This window comes from Mesoplodon densirostris, chromosome 11 (genome assembly GCF_025265405.1).
Source record: "Mesoplodon densirostris isolate mMesDen1 chromosome 11, mMesDen1 primary haplotype, whole genome shotgun sequence".
NCBI lineage: Eukaryota > Metazoa > Chordata > Mammalia > Artiodactyla > Ziphiidae > Mesoplodon > Mesoplodon densirostris.
In genome coordinates, this window is record NC_082671.1 from 22,545,658 (window position 1) to 22,564,409 (window position 18,752).

The window sequence follows — 18,752 nt, forward strand, 5'->3', positions numbered from 1 at the left end:
TTTTTTTCTATGAGTAGGAGTGTCCGTCCTGCACTTTTCTGGTTCACTTGCATTTGCGTATTATCTTCTATCTATCATTTGTTTGCAGGCTTCTTTTTAAGCTACGTGTCCGTTTTGTGAGGGTTAGCTTAGTTCATGCTGAACAATGTGATTTGGAACTTCAGTTAAGTAGGCACATATCAGGTGCACCATTTTCATTACGCCTTCACGGAGGAACCAGTTTGTGCATTGCAGTCAGCCATGAATTCCTGCTCCTCTCTGCTGTCTCACACTTGACTGCCCTGATATGGACTAAGTGAGGTATGATTGTCAAATTTAGTAAACATTAGGAATGCTTATTCCCTTTATTTTTTTGCTAAATAAAAATATAAATACTAGCTTTAACATTTTTTCCCTTCACCTGAATGGATCATCTCATCTTATGGGGTGTAGAACCCTGCTTTGGAGGCCACTCATGTAGACTCTGGTGGAATGTTATCAATCCTGTCGTGTGATTTATGAGTGATATTCTTTGGGCATCAGTCTTATCTAAAATTATCTTTATGTTTAACTTAATTTACTCCCTCGAAAACTTACAGCAGGTTAATAAAAGTGTACATGGTAGCAAAAGATTTTTAAACACACAAAATAGCATGTCTGGGATCCTGTATACTTGGGCTACAAATTTGGTTTTTAGCTTCCTAGCAGCCAGTGTAAATAAGGAAGTATGAACCCCAGTAGGATGATCTCCATTTTACATAAGGGCAAATGTAGACTTAGGAAATTTGAAGCCATTTGTCCAAGTTTTTCTAGCTAGTTAGTGGCAGACCAGTATGTGAATTCAGTTCTATCTAATCTCAAAGCTATTTCTTTTGAAATAAGGGTAGCTATTAAAAAAATCTAGTTTCTAAGTGGGGCTAATACTACTTACTACATAAATTCTTATAAGGATTAAATTAGATGGTATATTAGTTTCTAAGGGCTGCTGTCAAAAGGTACCACAAACTAGGTGGCTTCAAATAACTGTTCACAGTCTTACAGTCTGGAGGCTAGATCAAAAATCAAGGTGTCTGCAGGGTTGGCTCCTTCTGAGGGTTCTGAGGGACAATCTGTTTCCTCCATGCCTCTCTTGGCTTCTGGTGACAGCCAGCAATCCTTGGTGTTTTTGGCTTATAGATGCATCCCTCTATAATCTCTGCCTGTGTCTTTACATTGGGATCTTCCTGTGTCTCTGTGTCTTTTCTCCTCTTCTTAAACAAACACCAGTCATATTGGATTAATGTCCCACCCTACTCCAGTACCTAATGACATCTGCAACAACCCTATTTCCTAATATGGTCACATTCTGAGATACTGGGATTAGGACTTCAGCAAATCTTTTCGGAGATCACAATTCAACCCATCACAGATGGTGTATGTATTGATAAAATCCTTCCACCATGGCTGGCACATGGTAGGTTTTCAGTATATATGAGTTTCCTTTGCCCTCCACTAGATTGAACTACTGAAGAGCTATAACTTTGTCTTATTCCTCTTTGTGATCTCAGTACTTTGCACACATTTACACACAGTAGATGTTTATTTATGTTTCTGATACATGGTGAACCCAAAACTAGGAGACAAGGTGGTGGTCTAGATGGTGTGTGGTGGCAGACCTATCCCAGCTCAGCAAGAGCAGGTCAGTTATTCCCAGAGAGTCTGTGGCAATTAGAATTCAGTGTTTGTAAATAGGCTCAGAAACCATCCTAGCCTTTACCTGCCTCTCAGCTCCCTCTGATCTCTCATTTGCCCCTAATTTGTCATTTGATCATTCTATCTTCCCCAATTCATCTTTGTTTATAGGATCTAGTCTACTTTTTTTTTTTTTTTTTTTTTGCAGTACGCAGGCCTCTCACTGTTGTGGCCTCTTCCGTTGTGGAGCACAGGCTCCGGACGTGCAGGCTCAGCGGCCATGGCTCACGGGCCCAGCCGCTCCACGGCATGTGGGATCTTCCCGGACTGGGGCACGAACCCGTGTCCCCTGCATCGGCAGGTGGACTCTCAACCACTGCGCCACCAGGGAAGCCCTAGTCTACTTTTAAATGGTCTTCTGCTTTCCTGTTGATGGACTGCCAGTACCCAACCTGGCCCAGGGATTTCTTTTTTTTTTTGTAACTTGTGATTTTATCGAAGCCCCTTAGAGAGGCACCTGTGTAAGACTGCTGGTGTCAGCTACCCATGTGTGTTAACCCAAAGGTCTGGTTTTTCAATACTCCCTGGCTTTGATTATTATAGGAGGAAAAAGTAGACTAAAAATATGCAGCAAGAAAACACATTTCAGAGAAACATCACATAAGCAAATCCTCTGAGTTGTTATACTATAAAACACTGTATACTGTAATACAGACTGATGTGAGTGAAAAGTTAGAATTAAAATATAATCTATATTCAACTCTACCACTTTCATTATTTTCAGTTATAAATAACCACCAAAGCTAGGTTAAACTAGTAGATAATATCTTATAATGAATAGATAAATATTGTCTGTAATTAGCAAAGCTAACAATCCACTGGCTATATTTATATATAGATGGCGAATAATTGTGGGTGATTATAGTATGTAGGTAAACTTTCTCATTATAATTTTCATACACCACACTTGCCTAAGACATTTTTTTTATCAGTGGCACTAATTAAATCCTTAGTCTGTGAGACTCCAGATGACAAGAATTATTGAAGTACTCATTTTCACTTAAAAGAAATGTGACAATACAAAATTCAGTTGGAAAAGGATACTCTATATATACCAAAAAAACAACTAATTAGAATAATGGTTTTCCAACATAAGTCTGTTTACTTATGCTTTATATTATCATGAGTTGGATAAAGTGATTTTTAAATTCTTTAAAAGTCCCTTCATAAGTGTGTATTTTCTGTGGAAACAAGTATCTCATAAACTAGGTTCTTATCCTAATTTGGTCACAAGTTTGCAGGGAGAAGCAGACCTTGGCAAGTCACTTGGTCTCTCATGGGCCTCTCTTTGCATGCTTGTCTAATAAGGGCATTGGAATACATTATTTTTTTAGGTCTCTTCCAGCTCTACAATTCTCAGATTCTGTGAATAGAGAAATAGTTTTGAACTATACTATTCATCTTTTTACAGACAGTTATTTCTAAACTAAATTTCTAAACTTACACTTTTATTGGCCAAGAAATCAAGTATTCATTCAAAAATAAAAGACAATCCAAACCACAAATCAACCTCTACAAATAATAATTATAACAGAAAAGCACGCTGGGTATAGACCCATGATAAGTTTTCTACATGGTACCTGTATAAATCACACACTGATTTCTTAACTAAATGAGGTCCTTCAGGTTATGCTGTGATTTTCAATGTTATGAGAGCAAAGGGCATGTTCAGTGAATTTCCATGGTTGATTCTGCACAAGTAGTCATTTTGCATATACAGCAAGCTGAGTCTATTTAAAGATAAAAATCCGTTCACCAAAGTCACCTTCACAAATTTCAGCGAATGTGTTGTTTCAGCAATGCCTACAGTATACTAGATTGATTAGATTTTTTTTAAAAAAGAAACTTTGAAATTGCACTTAATTTTGAACTAAATGCAAATTTTCTAGGCAGTGTATGAGACTGAGCATACCCTTTCTCTGTTGATTGCCTCAGGTGTCTTAGACAAAGCAGCAAATGGGGTCATTAGCTCCTAAAGGAGCAATTAGGTAAAAGTGCTGTAATTTACCAAATGTATACTGTATGATGCTTCTGGAAGGGTTTCAGTCTATGCAAAACAGGTCAAAATAATAACAGATGTTTCTTAAAGGGACACTAACACAATTCACTTTCTTTCTTCCTTTCTTTCTTTTTTCCTTCTTTCTCTCTTTCTTTCCTTCTGTCTTTCTTGTTCATATATATCTAAAATTCATTTCCTATAGGCTATTATATTGGCCAATTTAGAGATTATATCCTGCTTCAAAAATGCAATTTTTTTTAGTGCTGATGAAAATATAAGATTACGTAATTTTCAAATTTTATGACCTGAATTCCTTGTATCTTTTTTATTCTCCAAGGCAGCCTTTTCAATATAATACTTCTAATGTATTTAACACTTTAGACATGCAAAAACACTCCTATCATCTGATGAGCATGGACAACACTTCAAAGTTACTCGTAATCCCACCAAGCCAGAAGGACAGCATTCCAGACTCTGGAAATTTCCTTCTAGAGGGACTTAAAAGTCTGTGCAAGCCATTAAGAACTAAGGAGAATTCATGTAATGAGAAAATTGGTGGTGAAAACACACCACTCATTTTAGTATATTGGCTTTGAAAAGAAGAAAATCATCAGAAATTAAGAAAAAAATATAGGTAGAATTTATTTTCAAGAACCCATTAAAGGCAGAAGAGAAAGCACCTGGGGAGAGGGAGATAGCATGCTTTATAGTGGGGGATGGGGGCAGATATGTGAGGGAGCCCACTGTGGGAGAGCTGGGGCAATAGGTCAGCACAAGAGCCTTGACAGCCTTGGAAATGCTCTTCCCTTCCTCTGGGAGAAACTATGAAAAGGGAAGAAAGAAGGGATAAAAAACTGCTATGCGTTGAGCTGGACACCCTGCAAGTTCTGTTACAGAAATTTCATCATTGGGTTATTAAAAGCTCCCAATGATGCATGGTAGTCCTCATTTTACAGATGCCTTCAACAGATTATCTATTTATTTTGTGCCTAGATAAGTCATTTATCTAGTTATATGCCATTCTGCTAACAAGTGGCACATACAGACTTTTAGGCCCCAAACTGATATTCATGCCCCCATTTTACCACACTGCATCCCAGAGAAAAAGGCTGAGGAGTTAGTGTACAGACATTATAATACTGTATGATATCGCTTACATGTGGAATCTAAAAAATAATACAAATGAATGTATGTGCAAAACAGAAACAGTCTCAGAGATGTAGAAAGCAAACTAATGCTTACCAAATGGGAGAGGGAAGTGGGGAGGGGCAAATTAGGGGTAGGGGATTAAGAAACACAAACTATTATATATAAGATAGGCAAGCAATGAGGATATAGCACAGGGAATTACAGCTGTTATCTTGTAATAACTTTTAATGGCGTATGAGCTATAAAAATACTGAATCACTATGCTGTATATCTGAAACTAATATAATATCATAAACAAACTATACTTCTATTTTTTTTAATTTTAATGAAAAAAAGAAATAGAGGATGAGATTGACAGTGGCTTACTTTTATTACAGCGTTAAGAGGACATGGAGTTGGAGGTGTAAGGAGAATATAGAAATTTTCATCTGTGATACACAAATTAGTCTCTAATGTCGCTTTTCTTTAATCTGCTCTTACTGACTCGCTGTGAGTGAATAAAACTTCGGAAATCAAGTCCTATTGATTTAAATATACTTTGTCTTTCTGTCTGCTTAACTGTCTATCAGTACTGTTCTTCACACTGTTTCTCTGTCTCTCTATCTCTGTCAGTAGTTAGGAATGCACCAGAAAACTATATAAAGGAACTCTCTGTTGATATGTTTCATAAACCCATTTTAAAGCTATTTACTATCACCCAATTTGTTTTTCTTAGCTCAGTTCATTTTCACTGAGTTTATTAGAGAGAGCACAAATGACAAGGCACACCATAATTGGGCAAATCATGGCAACAAACATTTACTGAGCACAATAACTTGACGCAGCTTGGCCAGATTCACCTGGTTATGTGAAGATGATGGAATAAACCGGGATGCTGACTGGTCAAGTAAAAGAATCACTAAGAACAATAATGACTTGAAAGGACCTTCTGTCCTGCCAGGACATAACTAGTTACAGGAGAGGAAGTAGGAACATCAGGACCACGGGGCCAGCCTGCTTGGAGAGGACCGGCGAGTACTACAGCCAGCTAGAGGCACCATGAGGTCTGGACAGTGTGTCAGATAACAGCTCTAACAGGCAGAAAAGAAGGGTGTGTGCTCTTACCCTGCACACTGATGCATGAATGTATGCTGGGACCTCGGTGGCAAATGCCAGTAGGCAAGAAGCGAAAACAAGAACTACAATCCTGAAAACTGACCCAGCTACGGCTCTGACCTCCCAGAAAATAGCCAATAGCCCAAATATGCAGTCAAAAGTGAGTGTGGGGCTTCCCTGGTGGCGCAGTGGTTGAGAGTCCACCTGCCGATGCAGGGGACACGGGTTCGTGCCCCGGTCCGGGAAGATCCCACATGCCGCGGAGCAGCTGGGCCCGTGAGCCATGGCCGCTGAGCCTGCGCGTCCAGAGCCTGTGCTCCGCAACGGGAGAGGCCACAACAGTGAGAGGCCCGCGTACCGCAAAAAAAAAAAAAAAAAAAAAAAAGTGAGTGTGGCCACATCAAGTTCTAGTCCAGCCTAGGTAGATACCCACAGGAGCACCAGAACAATGCGAAGCAGGACTCCGGGGCGTGGGACCCGTGCATTCATAATGGAGCCATGTGATCAGTCTGTTGAAAGACTGGAGACAATGCAACAGGGCTGAGTAAAAGTGAGGCAGGGTGGTGGGTCCCAGCTAGCCAGCCGAGCTGAGGGTAAGGAGGGACATCAGGGCACTGATGTGTTCAATGGAAGTCCAAGGCATAAACGCAGACCTACAGAAGGGCCCGGTATGGCACAGGTCACATAGTGATTATCCCCAGATTTCTGGATCCCTTGTCTACATCTGCAAGACTAACTCCAGACCTCATCTGCTGAGGTTGGGGTGGGAGGGTTAGGAGTGGACAGAAACTTCCCAGCTTCCCTCTGTCCTGGTTTGAATGGCACTGGTACTTGGCCAGACTGCCAGCATGTACCCCAGGGGACATGCTTCCTGGGGTACAGAGGAGGCGGGCTGAGGGATGTGGCAGAGTACGGAGGCAAATAGCTTCTGCCCGATTTCATGCTTCCTGTTAGGCATGGGCCAGCAAGGACAAGAGCCTGCAGGAAGATCCTAACCAGGACAGGGACACCCACAGAGTTACTGGCATCCGGGAGTGTGAAAACTTCCTTAGCTCAGCGGCCTACACAGATGTGGGAGAGGTCATGCCAGGTCAGTGACCATGGCATCTGGGGCTGAGATCATTTTTCAAGGTGACCCTTCAAAGCCTGGGGTCATGAAACCAAATTAGGGTGGAACATTGGAGATGCCAGTTCACTGCCCAGGCAGTGGCCCCTGAAGAACGTGCTAAGCAGGATTTTCCTGTCTTCCTCATTCCATCCCTTTCTTGGGTCTTGCTGAGTGCTGGTTAGTCCACCTCTGCCTGATGGTTGCTTTACAGAGTTCTGGAAGTTACTTTAAAACATTTTAGCTTATATATATTTTTATCCCCACCAAAAGCTTTTTTGGTAAGCAATAAACATTAAATATTAAATATTTTTAAATTAAATGTTTTCTGAGGGCCCACTGTGTACAGATCATTCACCATCAATGAAAAGAAAGAGCTTGACTTGCTCACTTCCATACATTTTCAATCAATCATAGTTGAACGTCTATACCATCCCTCTCTCGCCCATTATTTCCCTCCTCCCCATATGATACAGGTTCCAGAGGAGATCTGAAAAATTAACCGTTTCGAATAGCCTGAAATTTAAAATAAAATTTAAATTAAAAAAAAAAAAAAAAACAGCCTGGACAGGTGTGGGGCATTACCAGAGCAAATTCCTACTTCCAGAAATCTCTTTGTTTTTTTTTTTCGCCAAGCAGCCCAAGACTGCCTAGATTTGGAGAGAAACCCAGGCGGCTCTGTAAGCAATTTCTGAGGAACCTCCCTATTTTCCAGGAAATCTCAATGGGAGATTGCCCAATTTGATTCCAGAGTCTTTCAGGAATCGAAGGGCAAGAGTGTTGAGGGTATATTTCAAATCCTTCCTTGGATTGGGAGAAGCTGCTGATACCACAGGCATAAGAATGTTTTCTCCCCAGCTTTTCTTCTTCACCCCATCACCCCACCACCAGCCTTCACCACACACACACACACACACACACACACACACACACACAGCTTGCGAGAGAGCAGATTTTATTCAAATGTAAGGCCAAAGTGACTCTGCCACTTATATCTAATCAAATAGAATTACAGGCAGGGATGTAAGAAAACAACTTAAGAAATGATGCAGTATGTCATGATGACCTGACCAAAATAATATAAACTGGTAAAGTACTGAAAGCAGACAAGTATTTCAAAAGTCAAAGTAGAGCCTTGCTCTTCTGAGGACTAAATGGCAGCTAAAGGAAACAGCGGAGCCTTGGTCTGGATTGTGGAAGTGAATAAATAAAAAAGAAAGGCAAAAGAGCCCATATCCAGGCATGGCTGGAAATTAAGGAAAACCAAGAAAACTTGAAGGAGGCAGATCAATGCTGTAAACCTGAAGCAAGCACAGGGGATGCTGAGATGGTGTAAATTACAGTTTACACAGTCTCCACAGTCTGTACATTTCAAAATAAATTAATTAATGTAAAAGGAAAAGGAGAATGTGTTAATTCTACAATATAATAAAATCAGTTTCCAAATCTAAAAAAAAATTATAGTCAGGCTCATTAGCTTATTAACATTTTGACTTCAGTGTTTCAGAATTTAGAATGTGAATAGAAATAACCTTTCAGAGGGAAAATGTCATAATATCCCCTGTGCACATGTGGGTTCTGCCACTAATTAACCAACTGGCAGGATCTTCCAAAGGACTGCCACTGCCCGCCTCGGTACAGGCCGTACTGTCAGAAGAAATGGGCTGAAACACCGTGTTCCACCACCCAGAACTCATGCTAATGGTGCTCCTATTGCAATGTTCTCTGAATTGGAAAGGACCACAAATGCCTCTGTGTGAAGAGAATTAATGGGGGTACGTGGAGGATTGCGAGTGGAAAAGAGAGGTCTGGGCACAGGGCTCAGAGCCTGACAAGCTCCTATGTGAATAGTTTTTTCCTAAGGTTTCATCAGAAATGCTGTAGGTCTCAACTCTGTCAACTGTTTAGCTTGATGAAGTTCTTTCTCAAAGGCACCTGACACAATACAGTCGTGTTCCAATCCGGGCTAGCAAGATTAACTCAAGGACAATAGGACATGACCCTGATGGTCTGAAGATTAACAAGTACTTGAAACAAAACAAAACAAACAAAAAACCCAAACAAACAAACAAAAAACTTTAGAGGAGGAAGGGAAAGCTTGTAACCCTTAAAAATGTATCTGTGCAAGTTTCTAGAATCAGGATTTCCCAAGAGTTCGGTGTGAACACCCTGTTTTGCTCAACCCTGGCTATTGTAAAAACAAACATTTCTATTTGGCTGCATAGACAATTTATAAAGCACCTTAGAATTATTTGCAGAATATGATCTTCAATCCAGGTAAAGAAAGCAAACAATTATAATTTATGCCTAACGTTGATCATGAAAAAAGCAGATTAAGTGTGTTTACCACAATCACTGCAGTTGTTTTATGGCCGCATAAAAATATAACACCTACGTTTTGTCCAGCAAAGTCGCCAAGTCAGTGCAAGGTTCTTTATGAGACAATAAAGAATAAATACAGTCAGAAAAGAACACAGGAATTGACACAGTGGGTGGTCCAGTGTTCCTGCAGCTCTGTCATCTACTGCCAGCACAACCTCAGCAGGGAAGGGAGGGCTTGGTTTTCCTTCCTAACTGTAATGCCGTTCCCAATTCTCTTCATCCCACAGTGCAACCTCTGTTTTATAGGCTCCTTAGCAGAATGCACACTCCAAACCTTTCAGCTTTTCTTAGTTGCTAGGAATGGATCTGTCGTTCATAAAACTGTACAAGTTCTTTCAAAATTCACGTATATCTTCTCCATTACTACCTCCCAAAGTCATGAGTTCCACAAAAGAACTTTCTATGTAAAATGGTAAGCTAGACAGCGAAAATTTGAACCTTCTTTTTTCTGTAAGAAACTACATGAAAATATTCCCAAAGGCAATTTTTAGAGCAATAAAGCATACTTGGAAAACTTTAAGGAATTTACTCAAGAGAGGGACAAAATATAGAGTCCTAAAAGAATTGGAGGTCTCAAATTTGGGGATTCCATTAGCAGTATTAGGGCCTTGAATATTTTAAGCTCTAGATCTGAGTCCATGTCTCACTTTTCCCAGCAATGATCTGAGTACCTGACACATAGAGGGTCCTATTCAATCTATATTCATTTAAAGAAAATAGCTGATGTACTGGTATATGCGTATGTAATCTACATCTATCAGACCTAGTTATAGGTAAATTAAAATATTATGGTTTTCTTGAAGCTTTTAGTTTTTCAGGATTTCCCTCTTCTTTCAAAAATCTTCCCAATACTTAATATGCTTTATATTTCTTCATAGTTGCTATTACTATCTGATATTACTTATGGGTTTAACCTGTTTGGTTTTGGCCTGTTTCCACCACAAGAATGTGAGTCCAGGTGGTAATTTTGTCCATTTATTCAAACACTGTGTCAGGTACTGAAATAGTACCTGGTATGTAGTATGCACTCAATAAGTACTTGTTGATTGGTGAGGGAATGGGTTTTCATCCACACGTTATTACTGACCCAGTATTTCCCACCAGGGAGAGGGCAACAAGGCCAAGTGAAGGGACTCAGAGTCCAGTCAGGACAACCAAGAGATCACTGCCCAGCTACCAGCAGGTCACAGATGGCATACTCTGTGCCTTGAGCCTAGCTCCCTTATTTAGTGCCCAAATTTGTTTTGCAGTGTGGTTCTTATTACTGTACCTGTATTCCAACCATTCGAGAGCATAAAGGCATTGATTTTTTATTTTAAAATAAAAATAATACTCATAAAATTGTTCTATTTCCTTCTGCTCAATAATCAGGCAGACCAGAGAAACTCTCGTCTTCAACTGACAACCTGTTGCCATAGTAACAATAACAAGCTTGATTTCTTAAGGAAGGTGAAAAACTATTTTCGGTTCTTCTATTTAGGGAACAGTCTCTTGTTTTTTATGTTTCCATTTATTTGGGTGCAGAGAAAAAAAAGACTATCTTATCCTGTAAAAACTTAGTGGCCAATCGTTATAATTGTTTTGATGTTTAATTTTCCCACAAAGACTTTTTTCTTTTTTTTTTTGCGGTACACGGGCCTCTCACTGTTGTGGCCTCTCCCGCTGTGGAGCACAGGCTCCGGACACTCAGGCTCAGTGGCCATGGCTCACGGGTCCAGCCGCTCCGCGGCATGTGGGATCTTCCCGGACCAGGGCACGAACCCGTGTCCCCTGCATCAGTAGGCGGACTCTCAGCCACTGCGCCACCAGGGAAGCCCATGTTTAATGATTTTTTAAAATTTATTTTTGGTTTTGTTGGGTCTTCGTTGCTGTGCGCAGGCTTTCTCTAGTTGCTGCGAGCGGGGGCTACTCTTTGTTGTGGTGTGTGGGCTTCTCATTGCAGTAGCTTCTCTTGTTGTGGAGCACGGGCTCTAGGCATGTGGGCTTCAGTAGTTGTAGCGCGTGGGCTCAGTAGTTGTGGCTCATGGGCTTAGTTGCTCCGCGTTACATGGGATCTTCCCGGACCAGGGATCAAACCCATGTCCCCTGCATTGGCAGGCGGATTCTTAACCACTACGCCACCAGGGAAGTCCCAATAACTTTATATTTATTTTTCAACCAGTATCTTACTATTGAATATTTATATTATTTGTTAATTTTCTATTATCTACTCTCTGAAACAGAGCTTCCACTAGCCCATATATATGAATTAGAGGAAGTCAGGGTGTAAGGTTTGCTGGCCAAAGAACCTGCCTGGTTTCAGCCTTACTCACCCCTCTGATCAGATCCCATATATGGCAGCTCTGCTCTTAAATTTCCAAATGTATACTGGAAATGTTAGAGAACAATAAACATAGAATCTCTCTCAGAATGGATGAGCCTTTTCTTGAAATTTCCAGCCATTCTGTATTATCAAGAGTTGCCATATGGTATGTAACAGTATCCACATCTTGGTTTATTACCTGCCCCTTCTATGACTTGTCTTTATTGACCTGTTAATTTCTCTGTGAAAGGGCATCAAAAATGATTAAAGTGCTAAGACTTTACAGTTGGGAGATGCAAAGAGCGCCCCCCGCTTCCAGTGTCATCACAAAGGTGCTCATGAGTAAAGCACTCAGGTGATGTCTCTTTTTATATTTTGAAAACAAAAATGGAAAAAGAGAGCCTTGTGTTCTGATTCTTCTTTTGCTTCAGACCTAGAAAATGATTGCTCATAAAGTCCCCAAAAGAACTGGCAATAATGACTCTCGACAGCCCTGAATGAAGCCATTGTTATAGAAACATGACTGCCTTTATGGGTGAGACAATTACATTTTTTTATACCACATGGAATTAAATGGAAGTCTCCATCTGCCTCTGTTAAGAGCTCCCTTTGGAGAGACTGGGAGCCAGTTAGCCAGAAGCCAGTGGACACTGACCTCTAGCCCAGACGCCTGATCCCAGCCTTCCGTTGTCTCCTCCTGGGCTCCGACCGCAGCTCTTCTCATGAAAGTGCTATTGTTGGTCTCTTCAGAGAGGAGCTGTTAAAGGAAAGGGAAGATTATTTGCAAGAGGGTAGGAAAATGTTCCAACAAAAGAATGAAATGATTAGCTTCCTTCTATGTATCAGCATCAGCCCTGTCGCCAAACCTTCAGCCTGTAGTGAGTGAGGAAAACAGTGACATTCCTGATGCAAGGCAGAGTCCCCTGCAGCCACTGACCAATCACAGGTAAGGCCACCCTCTTCTTTACCCTGGGAGAGGATGAGAGGTGGGGTGACTGCAAATTTATCCTAGTATATTTCTCATCTTATTAAAATCTTTTAAAATGGGAACCATTCTTTTTTATATGTATATATTTTTTCTTTTTTTTTCTTTTTTTTTTTTTTTTTGCGGTACGCGGGCCTCTCACTGTTGTGGCCTCTCCCGTAGCGGAGCACAGGCTCCGGACGTGCAGGCTCAGGCCATGGCTCACGGGCCCAGTCGCTCTGTGGCACGCGGGATCCTCCCAGACCAGGGCACGAACCTGTGTCCCCTGCATCAGCAGGCGGACTCTCAACCACTGCGCCACCAGGGGAGCCCTATATGTATATTGTTATTGGAGTATAGTTGATTTACAATGCTGTGTTAATTACTGCTGTACAGCAAAGTGACTCAGTTATACACATATAGACATTCTTTTTTTATATTCTTTTCCATTATGGTTTATCACAGGATATTGAATATAGTTCCCTGTGCTATACAGTAGGACCTTGTTGTTTATCCATTCTAAATGTAATAGCTTGCATCTACCAACCCCAAACTCCCAGTCCATCCCTCTCCCTCCTGCCCACCACTTGCCCACAAGTCTGTTCTCTATGTCTATGAGTCTGTTTCTGTTTTGTAGATAGGTTCATTTGTGCCATATTTTAGATTTAAAATGGGAACCATTCTTGAACGGAGGACTATGTAAAATGACAAGCCCTAAGGGGCCTAATTCTTTTTAACATGATATGATATGACCCTTTAAAAGTAGAAGGTTGAGAGATTTGTGGGGTTAGCTGATCATTAATTTTTCCTGTATGTGAGGTATAACTATGGCTCAAGAAAGTCTAGAAAGCTTACCACCATGCTATTGTGGTGAGCCTGAGGTCTGGCAGGAATCTCAAGGCTCTGAGAGAAGGCTTCTTAACCTGGTCTGTGCTGTATTATTTTGGAGAGGAGATCATGGGTTGCCCATTTCTTATAGACAATTTGACATTGTAGACAATTAGGAAATATGATCAGACAAATGGATGATTGGAAAAACGTGTACAGCAGAAGGATAAAAAGAGAACATCTGGGCATGCCCTTCATTAGCTATAAGTTAGCTGATAGCTTTGTCCAGGAGATGGATGATGGGGCTTCAATAAAGGGATGATGTTTCCTCATTTTTGCCTTGAGGAGAGACTTGAAGAAAGGGAACTGGTGAGTTTGCGGAAGAGCTGGGAATGTCTGCATGAAAAACGGATGCCACAAGTGAAGGAAAAAAAGTGTTTATTTAAACAGTGGAGGTAGTGGGATATGGAGAGGGACAAGAGTTAGAGGAGTGAGAAGGGAGAAGAAAAAGCAGAAGACATAAGAAAGATTTGCATTTTTAGGTCTTTCATAAACTCCCTGGCTCTTACCTTTCTATGTTGTCTCAGGTCTAACACTCTAAATAACACTGCCCTTAGGAAGCTTCCTGCTCCCAGCCGGAGTGAGATGCCCTCATCGGGGCTCTTGGAGCTCCCGGTGTCCCCTCTTATTTCAAAGGACTGCAATGGCCTAAGTTGGCTTCTCTGAGTGTCCAGTGGACTCTGAGCCTCGTGAATTCAGTGATGTGCCCGCTTTGCTCCTTGCTGTGGTCTAAGCATGGGGAACAATGCCTGGTGCTTAGTTATTGTTCAAAAAGTATGTTGGTTGAATAAATTGCAGGGGGGAGGGTGCAGAGATCATGAGCAGAGAGGAGAGCCTGATTAGAGAGGAGCAGGTTCATGGGGATGGCTGGAGTCCACAGGTAGAGAACTGACACAGTCTGGGAACTTAGAGAAGCACCGCAGAAGGAATGAGTGGGTAGCAAAAGAAGGAGCTTCAGCGGTGAGCAGGCTTGATCACTAAAGGGCCCTTTAAACCATGTGAGAGAGATAAGAATTAATGCCGAGGACAGTGCGGAGACACATGAACAGGAGAGCTGGGAAGCGATGTGATTAAATTTGTATGCTTAGAAAGAGGAATTTTGCTGCAGCCTGGAAAATAGATTCGAGAGGGGCCAGCATGGGGCAGGGAACCCGTTTAGAGACTGCTGCAAAAATCGATGGGAGATATCATCGTGGGTTGAACCATAATAGTGCAGAAAGGATGGAAAAAGTGGTGGAATTTAAGAAATATTTCAAAAGTAGAGTTGATAACCTTGATATTGATTAGGGAATAAAGAAGAGAGAGAAGTCAAGACTGGTATCTTTGTTTCAGGCTTGAGTAACTGGATGATCAGTGGTACCATTCGCTAAGAAGAGAAAAGAGAAAAAGGAGTATTTTTTTGCATTTTTGTAAATTCAGTCCCAGGCAGGTTGAAGTTGATGTGTATGTGGAATATTCAAGAGGCAGTTAGATAAGCACATCTTAAGAGCTAAGGTGAAGAACGGGGCTGGAGAATCAGAGCTGGTGGTCGTGGACATAGAGGTGGTAAGGAAAGCCACGGAAATAGATGAGATTGCTTAGATGAGGACATAGAGGGAGGAAACAAGGAGACTCAGGACTCTGAAGAACAGACACACTTTTTAAAAGGCAGGAGAAAGGAGCCTAAAAAGAACAATATGATGAAGTAGCCTGTGAGATAAAGAAGGGTCACAGAAGCTGAGGGGAAGATTTATTTCAAGTAGAAGAAGTGGTCTAAGTATCAAAGTCTACAAGGAATTAGGTTGACAACTGAGACACATCTATCAAATGTAGCACCAGGGCAGTAATTGGCAACCTCGATGCAAACAGCTTCAGTAAAAGTTTGGGGGCAGAAGCCGTATTACACTGGGTTGAGAAGTGAACAGGAAGCAACAACATGAATACAGTGAGTGTGGACAAATATTTCAAGAAGTTTGACAGTAAAGGGGCAAATATGCTTACAGTTTTCAAAGGCCTTAATCATTCAACCTTTATAGGAAGAAATAATGGGCAACAGTGGGCTAAGGAAGAGCAAAGAGCAAAACAGATCCCCCAGAGCAAAAGAGATCACTCCAAAACCTTGAGGTGGTGGTGCCCCAGACAGAAAGTGGAGGAAAGTGGGTTTGCTGGGAAAGTTCCATTTTATTTTATTTTATTTTATTTTATTTTATTTTATTTTATTTATTATTATTATTTTTTTTTTTTTGCGGTACGCGGGCCTCTCACTGCTGTGGCTTCTCCCGTTGCGGAGCACAGGCTCCTGACGTGCAGGCTTAGCGGCCATGGCTCACGGGCCTAGCCGCTCTGCGGCATGTGCGATCTTCCCGGACCGGGGCACGAACCTGTGTCCCCTGCATCAGCAGGCGGACTCTCAACCACTGCGCCACCAGGGAAGCCCCCATTTTATTTTTTAAAAAATTTATTTATTTTATTTATTTATTTTTGGCTGCGTTGGGTCTTCATTGTTGTGCGCAGGCTTTCTCTAGTTGCGGCAAGTGGGGGTTACTCATTGTTGCGGTGTGTGGGCTTCTCACTGCTGTGGCTTCTCTTGTTGTGGAGCACAGGCTCTAGGCACGGGGGTTTCAGTAGTTGTGGCTCACGGGCTCAGTAGCTGTGGTTCGTGGGCTCTAGAGCGCAGGTTCAGTAGTTGTGGTGCACAGGCTTAGTTGCTCCATGGTATGTGGGATCTTCCTGGACCAGGGATTGAACCCATGTCCCCTGCACTGGCAGGCGGATTCTTAACCACTGTGCCACCAGGGAAGTCCCGGAAAAGTTCCATTTTAAACTATGGGGGGTTGGATGGTGTTTTGCCATGGAAAACACACAATGGCAATGGAAAAGAGAATGGAACTGACAGAGGTGCCCTAGCTGAGATGGACACTTAAAGAGTTCTCTGCAGTAGTGGCAGCCGAGACAGCCCACAGGAGTAAGACTCCCAGGGAAAGAATGTGAATGAGAGGGAGAAAAGACGGAGGACAGTAATGACAACCGTCCATTGATATTTGTCACCTAGGAACTAGATATTTTTCCTGACTGGACAACTGGATAAGGAAAGTCCAGTCATCATCTCTATGCAGACTTTTTAACCTTACTAAATTATCTTGAGTATAGGGAAATCTAAACTTCTGCTTATTTAAGGACAAGTTAACCCTCCCCCACCTCCACCCCCAGACATGAAGTGCTGTGTTAAGAAGCCGAAGCTAAAAAGGGGGGTGGAAATCAGATCCCTGCAGGTCTTTAATATTCTGCTAAGTAATTTTAGCTTCATTATGTAGACAGTGGAAAGGCATTGAGTTATTGTGAGTAGAGAAGTGAGAGGCTTAGATCTGAGCTTTAAGAAGGTAATGCTGGTAATTAGTAGGCTCCTAGAAATATTCGTTAACTGAATGGAGAAAATGATGACTGAAGACTAGGGGATCAGATAAAACGTGCTGTTACTATTTGGGAGATAATGGGAGATACGGTGGAAAGTCTCCCATTCAATGAAATCAGGGACTGAATTTAATCAGTTATTTGCTTTAACAAGTAGGGAATTAAGAAAAGATATATACACCTTCCTTAGAGATTATATTTTTAACCTAAGATATATATGAGTACACTCATCCAGCAATTGTATAAGAGAGTGCCAGGGCCCTTCCTCTGAGTATAAGTGTGCTAATTGGAATTGTATCATGTTTCTTACATGAACCACACTCATGTTTCCATTTCTCTAAATTGAAGCAAAGAGTAGAGTGCAGAATCTTAAAGACATGTTTACAAACTTTTCCCATTTATGTTTGGTTCACCTTTCTCATATTTATTGGAATTATAATATTTTCAGCCACTCACTCTCACCAAGTCTTCCCAAAGAATTACAACTTAGTTTTCATAGGAACAGCTCTCTTTCACACTCAGGTTTCATTGGTTTACATAATATTTAATTAAATGCTGTAACATATTGATAAGTACAACTGCATTGACTGGCTTGTGAACAAAATACAACTGTTTCTTGGTAACATACAACTAAATTGATGGGAGCAGGAAAGTTTAGTGCAGCAATCTCCTACTAGTCTCCAGTGATGAGTGTAAAGAGGATTGGAAAGGGCTGTTAATGAGGTGATTTGGCTAATTGGGGATCTGCTAACAGAGCTTCCACTGTGATGATGTGAGCTAGAGCAACAGCAGTGGGAAAAGACAGGACAGGACAGGACGAACTGAAAAGACATCAAGACACCAGCTTTGGAAATAAACAGGCTTGAGTTCAAACTGTGACTTCATCACTTAGCTGTGAACCCCAAAGTTTCTTTTTTCTTACATATAAAACAAGAATAATGCAGTGCAGTGAAAGATGGATTGGGAAAAGGCAGCTAATGTACTTAGCAATGTGCCTGACACAAGTAAGTAATCAGTATGATATTATCAGCAGAATTTTATGTTGAATTGAGGAAAGTGAAGCCTCAGAGATGATTCCCTATTGTCTACCTTGCCTGACTAAAAGATAATAAGATTAAAAATATAATACCACTAACTGAAATAGGAAAACCAAGAGAAGAAATAAGAGAATTGAACATGTTTTCAGGCTGAGGGGAGGGAGCAGTAGCAAGAGAAATTTTTTTAAAAAATTAGAAATCAAGAGTGGTTTTCTCTGTTGTATGAGATGGTAGGGGGTTTTTGCATTCTTCTTTGTTCCTTTCTGTATCTTCCAAATTTTCTACATTGAGTGTATAAATACTGGACTCAGAGAAAAACACTATTTCCTTCAACATGAGATATGAGCTTGGGGATAATCTAAGAGACAATGTTCCAGAAAATGTGGAATGGGGTGGTATGGGAACACAGGTGGAGGAAAAAGCTTAGGAAGGGGACAGGGACATTTCTCCCACCGAGGAAAGAAAGAAAAGTGAACAAATGAAGGTTTAGAGAAGTTTTAAAGTGGACGTTAAGAAAATTTGCGGAAAATCACATCATTTGGCCTCTACATTTTTAAGTAAATTAAGAGGCAAGGTAGTTTGCTAAAACTGACGAGGGAAGATAGAACTGGAAACACGGAAAGAGTAAAAATGTTTTTAAAACTTCATATGAGGAACAGAAAAAGATTGAATTTGAAATTAATACAAATCTTTCCAAAAAGCCAGGAGGCCCAGCTGAGGGTGGATAATAT

The 18,752-nt window shown here is 41.1% G+C and overlaps 1 long non-coding RNA gene across 1 annotated transcript in view; it reads right to left on the reverse strand.

The window, feature by feature from the left end:
- The window catches only part of LOC132498662 (uncharacterized), a 333,526-nt gene that overhangs the window by 13,768 nt on the left and 301,006 nt on the right, over positions 1–18,752 (reverse strand). The window contains exon 3 of the long non-coding RNA XR_009533785.1: positions 12,398–12,499. This is a non-coding gene — a long non-coding RNA (uncharacterized LOC132498662). The remainder of the gene's footprint in view (positions 1–12,397; positions 12,500–18,752) is intronic.